We start from the raw sequence: 8,504 nt of genomic DNA, 5'->3' as shown, positions 1-8,504 counted from the left end.
TTATCCTGGGTCTCTTTCCTTTGCATATACAGTTTGTAATTGTTTTTTCCATTCCTTGTCTTTGGTTTTATAAATCTTGATTAGGATATGCCTTGGTATTTTCTTTTGGGATCTATCCTGTTTAGGGTTCGTTCAGCTTCTTGTATGATTATCTTCTCATCTTCCATTATGTTAGTGTAGTTTTCTTTTAACAACTCTTTGACAATTTTCTCTGTCCTTTTTAGTATCTCTTCCTGTTCTGGAACTCCAATCACCTGTAAGTTGGTCCTCTTCATGGCGTCCTGCATAACTCTTAGGATTTCTTCAGATTTTTTCATTCATTTTTCTAATAGTTGTTCTACGTTTTTCTTATTCACTGTGCAACTTTCACATGCTTATGAAGTACTGAAAATACCATGGCTTGGGTCAGGCTCACCTTAGTTCTCAAACTGACATCGTTGCTTTTGAACACTTAAAAAAATTATTTTGCAGTAGATTTGCAAAATCAAATTTATTGCAAATGCAATACAGCTTTTGATTTCTTTAAGTTTTATTGTGGATTGAGTGATAGTTTACATGGGAGAACATGTGTTTTACACTCATTATTTCACTGCAATGATTACAATCTCCTCCGTGCATCATCATTCAACAGTATTTGCTTCTATTCCCTTTGGTGTTTTTTTTGGTGTTTTTTTTTTGGAGGGGGGGGTGATGTACACAAAAACACCCAGGAATATACAATCATTTAAACAATCAAAGGGCACATTTTGAAAGCCTGCTTCCTAGCCACCAGCACACAATCTTTCTCTTTACATGAGTCCAGAGTGGCTGTCTATCTCCATGTCATCATCTCTGCCTTGATCTCTGGTGTCACTGCTTCTCTGTATAGGATCCACTTGTGCTCTTCTCCCTTGATGGCCCTAGGGTCCTCTCATCCTGGACTGTAAGATTAACTACTTCCCCATTTTTGTTACATAACTTCTACCTTTACAGTTGTGACAGTCGCAACTAGTCATGATAACAATTACTCACTGAATTAAAAGAATCTTATCCTCATCTCCTTTCACCAGACCAGTCTAGACAAGATGAAAACTATTGTGGGGATTCTACCTTCCCCTGCACACTCTGAAACTAAACTCCCCTTGAAAACTTGTAAGCCAGTCATTTCATGCCTTTATAGCCCCCCAGTTTTGGGTAACCAATGTCTAAGTTGCCCATCCCTATCAACCCTGTATACAGAGGGGATAGGAGTGAAGACTTCTTCGCTCTCAGTTGATATTTTAAGCCACTACATCTATAGTATAGGTCAAGTTCATCAAATTGTAGCAATTTACACTTGTTTCCTTTATCAAAAAATTTTATCTTCTTCTAGTCAAGTTATGATCATGAAGCCATCAAAGCTAATTTTAATGGATACTAGCTAGAAGTTTGGGTGTTCTTGTGCATCTCTCCTCACTTATAAGCTGGATGTTTCACTGTCAGCTCTAGCCCTCCATGGATATGTCCTTGTCCATGGGCTCAGGACCAACCAGCCCTTCCTGTTCTCGCTCTCATTTCCAGGTCAATGGGAGGGCATTTGATTTCTTGACTGCTACTTCCATTAATGTTGATAGTGGGTCCAAGCAAAATGAAGGCTTTTGACAACTTCATTCTTTTCTTCATTTATTATGATGTTATTTATTGGTCCAGTGGCGAGGAGTTGTGATTTCTTTACATTGAGGTGCAACCCATACTGAAGCCTGTGGTCTTTGATCTTCTTCAATAAGTATTTTAAGTCCTCTTCACTTTCAGCAACCAAGGTTGTGTGATCTGCATATTGCAGGTTGTTAATGAGTCTTCCTCCAATCCTGATGCCACTTCTTCTTCTTCATATAATCTAGTTTCTTAGATTATATGCTCCATTATACAGACTGAATACAAATGGTGAAATAATACAACCCTGGAACATACCTTTCCTCATTTTGAATCATTCAGTATCCCCTTGTTCTGTTCAAATGACTATCCCTTGGTCTATGTACAGGTTTCTTATGAACACAAATGTTACAGAATACTCATTTTCTACAATGTTGTCCAATAGTTTGTCATGATCCATGCAATCAAAAGCCTATGCATAGTCCATAAAGCACTTAAACATCTTTCTGGTATTCTCTGCTTTTAGCCAAGATCCATCTGACATCAGCAATGACATTCCTCCTTCCACGTCCTTGTCTATTTCTGACTTGAACCTCTGGCTGTTCCCGGTTAATGTATTATTTTTGCAGCCATTTAAAAATTATCTTTAGCATCTTTTGCATGTGATATTAATGATCTTGCCCAATGATTTCCACATTCTGTTGGTTCACCTCTCCTTGGAATGGGCACAACTCAAAATGAGAAACAGCTGTAAACATCCATTAATTATCGTAACATGTTGTTGTTAAGTGCCATCCAGTTGGTGCCAACTCATAGCTATCCTGTGCACAACATAATGAAACACTGCCAGTCCTGCACTAACTTCACAAACATTGTTACGCTTGAGTCCATCGCTGCTGCCACTGCACCAATCCATCTCATTAGGTGTCTTCCTCTTTTTCTCCCGCACTCCACTTAACCAAACATGGTGTTCTTCTCCAAGGACTGGTCCCTGCAGATAATATGTCCAAAGTATGAGATACGAAGTCTGGTCATCCTGGCTTCCAAGAAGCGTTCTGGCAAACTGATAGATGAGTGATGGATCGGAACATGGAATGGAACAAATATGAATGTAAGAAACTTGGAAGCTGTCAAAAATGAAATGGAACACATAAATATCAATATCCTATGTGAGGCACTGTGAACTAATGCGTCAGACTGCAAAGTCTTTTGAATTGCAAGGTCAGTGGTTCAAGCTCACCAGCTGCTCCTTGGAAACCCTATACAGGGTCACTATGGGTCGGGATTGACTCGACGGCAATTAATAATAACAACAACATACATCAGTGACCTGAAATAGACTGGTATTGGCCATTCTGAATCTAACAATCATATGGTTTACTATGCCACGAATGAAAATTTGAAGAGGAATGGGATTGCGCTCATCATCAAAAAAAGAACATTTCAATATCTATCTTGAAGTATAATGCTGTTTGTGATAGGATAACATCCATATACCGACAAGAAAAACCAGTTATTCAAATTGAGATGCCTCATTATTCAGTTATAAATCCTCACACTGATCTCAATATCACCTCTCATGAACCCAACTCCCATCCCTCCCCAGCACCCAAGCTTTGTCTTCCGGATCTCAAGGTCAGTCTCAACCAAACTACAATTTCCTTAAGGGTTCCTCTAAATACTCCTTTTATTTAACTTACTTTCTCTAATTGAAATCCATCTCAGCCCTGCCTCTCCTACAGTGAACTCAAGTAGTGGCAGTTTTCACTCCCAGTGTCTTTGTATTGTAGGGCCTGTAGTTTGGGTTGGCATCTGTGTGTACTCCATTGATGCTTCCAAAACGTTTTCCCTCCCTCCTCTCTTAAACACTGGTATCTATGAATCTCATATCATCAGACAGTACTACCAACTACTTGTCTTTGTTGAAGTCATTTTCCAGACCCCCATTTCACTCCTTCAGTCTTTGAAAATGTTAGCTTCTGCTCATTGGTTTTCTTATCTACCTCCTATTATTGTCCTAGGCTATTTTTAATCTCCACACTGATGATCCTTCCAACATCTTATTCTCTTCTCCAATGGAATTGTCCTGTACCCTTTCTTAGCTACTAACTCCTAAAATCACTCCTACATTTTTTTTTTATTACCATTATATTATTACAATTCTGGAATAATCTCAATTTCCAACATCCCATCCTCCAATCTCTACTTCTTTTCTAGAATCCTAACTCCAAAAACCCTTCAATCCTACTGGGATCTATAACCATTGATCCTCCCACCTTTTCACTGTTAGCCCCCTATGTCCTTACTTCTCTCATTATCCAGGCTATGTGTTACATTGCCATTATTATCACTCTCTCATATACACCCTCAATTCTCTGGCTGTTTCCTCTCTTTGTTGTATTTGATCCAATGTAATGCTGGTTTAAATTAATTTTTAGCCCTCTCTATGACTATACCTCCACAGTGGAAGCTGGCAGGACAAAAGCACACAGCCATGCTGATTAATCATGCTTTCAATACATGATTATTAACTAACTGTAAATAGGTACTAATCTTGCTTGGCAGTTGTATATTCTCTACTTCATCCATTTGGAATCCATTCCTGTAATCCTTTTTCCTATAAAATGATTTCATACTTTCTCTCTCTTTAAATCTTCAATAATTTCTCACTAATCTTCACTCTCAATGATCTCACTACAAATCTCAATACAAACTTTTAAGTTCTGCAAGCTTTCAGGACATCGTCTGTGTGTGCATGTCCCCATCTTCTCTGCCTTCTCTCCCTGTGCTCCTAGCTAAAGCCAACCCTTCTACTTGTGCACTGCAGCCCATCCCATCTCTCCTACTCAAGGGTGGTGGTTGGTGGTTATGTGTCGTGGAGTCAGTTCCAACTCATAGTGACCCTGTACAGTGTTTCTGAGGAGCAGAAAGCCTCATCTTTTTCCTGAGGAACAGCTGGTAGTTTTGAACTGCTGACCTTACGGTTCGCAGCCCGATTCATAACCACTACACTACCAGAGCTCCTTTACTCAAGGGTACTGCTCCTCAAAATGCATTTTCCACTGCGTCATAAAACTTCTCTACCAGATCATGCTCATTAGTTATTATTTCTCCATTCTTAACAAAAGCAACCAACCAGCACTTTATCCCACTGCATTTCAGGTACACCCTTCTCCTTTCTTTCATAAGATGACAGCTCTTCCAGTTTGTCATGGCAGTTCATTTCCACTTGATTATTAATTACCTAAACTTTGGTTTAATTATTAATGATGCCCTTTAAAAATATGTTTTAGTTTGAATTGTAAATGACATGGTAAGGCTATCTTTTGATGTAAAATTCCTTGAAAGATCTGTCTACGCTCAATCTCTCCAATATAGCTTTCATGTTCTCGATCCCTACTCGAACCAGGTTTTGTCCCTACTACCCTGCTGAAATGGTCCAAGTTCACCAATTACCTTCAATTGTAAATTCTAATTGCCAATTCTCAGGCCTCATTTGTTTCATCTTTATGTAGCATTTTGACCCAATTATTCTCTTTTTTAACTCTTTCTTCATTTGGTTTCTGGGGTCCCACACTCTCCTTATTTTCCTCCCATCACACCATTTTGGTCTCCTTTGCTAGACTGAAGTTGTGTTGGGCAAGTGCACAGGAAACTGACATTCCAGCACAGGGCTCAGTGTCTGCCACATGGAAGTCTTTTCATATGACATGTTTTTATATTAATATGAGGTGCCTTCAAAAAGTTCATGGAAAATTTCATAATCTTTTAATCCACTTTCCAGGATTTTTTTGAAACCTCCTCCTAGTATAATATGGGAGTGAATGTCTTAAATTCTGGAAATTTTATATCATAAAAAGTTGCTTAATTAGCTCATTCTACATCTGCTTTTAGAATTCTTTTGCCTTCATAACTCTAGAGTTTTGTTTAAAAACAAAACAAAAAGAACTTCTGTTCAATGACAAGGAATGGAGGAAAGTAAAAATAAAGTGAAAAACACCAAACATAACCCAGTAGGAATGTGATAACTAGTAAGCATTACAAAGCAAACATATGGAATTCAAACAAAAGATCCACACCACTATTGCATCACTAGGAGGATGTGTGCAGAACAGTGCGTGCTCAGAACACTTTCTGAATCAAAACTGGAATAGAAATTCCTGTCTTTGCAGTCACAGAATGTATAGAGAAATTATAGAACTTCTGCCTGTGTCAACTTGTTGCACATTAACTTGAAGAATTTCTGCAAATGCCAAGCACTTGCTTTTGATTTTAGCTCAAATGATAAATACATCAAGTAAATCCTTTACTGTTGCTCTTTCTCAAGTGCTGAATTAATGGAATTTGTTTTTTGTTTGGGCTTTTATTTTCTCACAGCTCTGGAGGGTAAAAGTGCTTATCAGGGTGCTGGGCATGCTTAGTCCTCGTCAGAATCCTAGGGTGCTCCTTGTTTCTTGGCTTTTATTTTTTTGAGCATTTTATTATGGCCCGGATGAAAGTTTACAGAGCAAGTTAGTTTCTGACCGACCAATCTCTACACATTTTGTTTTGCAGCATTACTCGGAACACTCCCTCAGCATAACTGCGTTCTTCCCTGGGCTCCATTAGTTTCCATTCTTCCTTCTTTCCTGTCCTTTCATACTTTCTACACTTTGTTTTGGAGTTAATTATTGAAATTCTACTCAAACATTTCAACTTGTTCACTATGGCTAATTTTAAATGTCTTACTCAGATTATGTTATTTATCCAATTTAGTTGAAATGATTTTAATTATTGTAAACTATGGATGTTCATCATATCCTTTAAATGGATTCTGCTAGCATTCTTCAGGGAGATTTCTGCTCTCCTTTATGAAAATCTTGTATTATGTGCCTATTTTTTAAAAAAATTCTCATTTAATCTGGGTGACATTTGTGATTAAGTATCTGAGTTAATTTTTCATATCGATGGAAATATCACTGTGGAATGATTGCAGGAGAAAGGTTAATCACCCTGCCATGTATCCTTGCCACCCTAAAGCTCTTCACAAACATATTTCTTCACATAAACAGTGAAGAGTAAGTCAAGAAGCTGAGAAATTGTATTTCCCAAACATTTGAGTATAAATAACAAAGAATGAATTTACTTTTGATTTAAGACAAAGTTCTACTAGGACCAGAAAATGATTGCACATTTTATAATTAATAATTTGATTTCATTATTCCCCTTTTCTCTAAGCAGTGTTTTAAATCCTGAAACCTGCTAAGACTACACAGGTAAAGTGAATTTTAATATTCTACCTCTAACATGAATTTCCCTCCCCTAACAAGCAGGTGTGGTACTCTGGGTTAGGAGACCTGATGTGGCGCTGTGGGCTAATGCACTGGGCTTCACAGTCGCTTTGAACTGCAAGGTCGGTGGTTCAAGCTCACCAGCCACTCCTTGGAAACCCATACAAGGTCGCTGTGATTCGGTACCGACTCAATGGCACTTCACAACCACCACCAGGGTAGTTTCTAATGGTTTATAAAAACCAATGTGCTCAACATTTTTATCTTAAATGTTGGCACCACAAGCAAACACACAAACAGAAATCAAATAATTGATAAAGTATTATCATTTAATGAAGAGACAGTGGTTTTTAAACATCATTGCTTCTTTAGGGGACTGTCAACCAGAAGATCGGCAGTTCAAACCAGCTGCAATTTGAAACCCTCTACAGGGCTGCTAAGAGTCAGAACTTTTAACAACTTGTTTAGGAGTCCCTGGATGATGTGAACCCTTTGGTGCTTGATTACTGACAGGCTGCAGTTTGAACTCACAAGAAGCTCCTCAGAAGAAAGGTCTGAAAAATTGCTTTTGAAAAGCCACAGCATTATAAATCCAACGGAGTACAGTTCTAATCTGAAAACCATGGGGCTGGAGTCAATTGACGGTATCCGGTTTTCAGTGTTTCTGTATGTTGTGCAATTCCAGCTTTTTGTATTTTATGTAGTTTAGAAGAAAATGAAACCTGAGTTCAAAAGATACTTTTCATACCTCCTCTTGAAGCAAGCTAACTTGAGACTGTATTTTATTAGAAGCCCATCCAGAGACAAATTATTTTTGTATGATTTATCATATAAAATCTTTTAGTATGATTTCCATTTGATTTAGCAGCTAAGACCACCAGATGTTGACAGCCCAAACACCCTGTTTCAAAGATGTCTTCTCGTACTGTAGCAGCATCTTGAAGTAACATACAAAGGTAAGTGAAAAAGTATTGCTAAAAAAATCACAAAAACCGTTACTACACAAAAATACCACAATGTGAAGCCCTTGCTTCTCCACGTATCCTCCATCTAGGTCTATACAAGTCTGAAGGCAGTGCTTACAGCACTGTAAGATTAAGAATTGACTGAAAGGTTGGTTTGAACCCCAAGGTCAGTTGTTCAAACTCACCAGTAGTTCCTTGGAAACCCTATAGAATCAATATGAATCAGAACCAACTCCAAAGGCACTTAACAACCACCACCTTTCCCTAAAGAATTCTGTACTCTTCATCTACAAGTCAAACGGCAGTTTTGACATTCTCCAGGGACTTAAACTGTGCTCCTTTTAAATTATTCTTTGATTTGGGAAACAAAAATAAGTCCCAAGAAGCTGTGTGGTGGAGATCAAACAAGATGGCAGATTAGGTAGATGTGGTGTGAGGAGCTCCGTCAACAACAACACAGAACACCAGACCAAGCAGGCTCAGGAAGTGGAGCCAGAACTCTGAACCACATATCAAGGAATAGTTAGAAGGTTCAAAGGCTTACAGCTGGGGGAATTTGTAGCTGAAGCAAGAAATCCATTGCTTTCTAATCCAAGATGCTCAGCTGCTCCAGAGCCGCCATCTTGGGTGAGACCAAGCAGAGGAAGAATCAGAGCAG

This window comes from Chrysochloris asiatica, unplaced genomic scaffold (genome assembly GCF_000296735.1).
Source record: "Chrysochloris asiatica unplaced genomic scaffold, ChrAsi1.0 scaffold00160, whole genome shotgun sequence".
NCBI classification, from domain to species: domain Eukaryota; kingdom Metazoa; phylum Chordata; class Mammalia; order Afrosoricida; family Chrysochloridae; genus Chrysochloris; species Chrysochloris asiatica.
Note: the sequence above shows the minus strand (reverse complement) of the source record.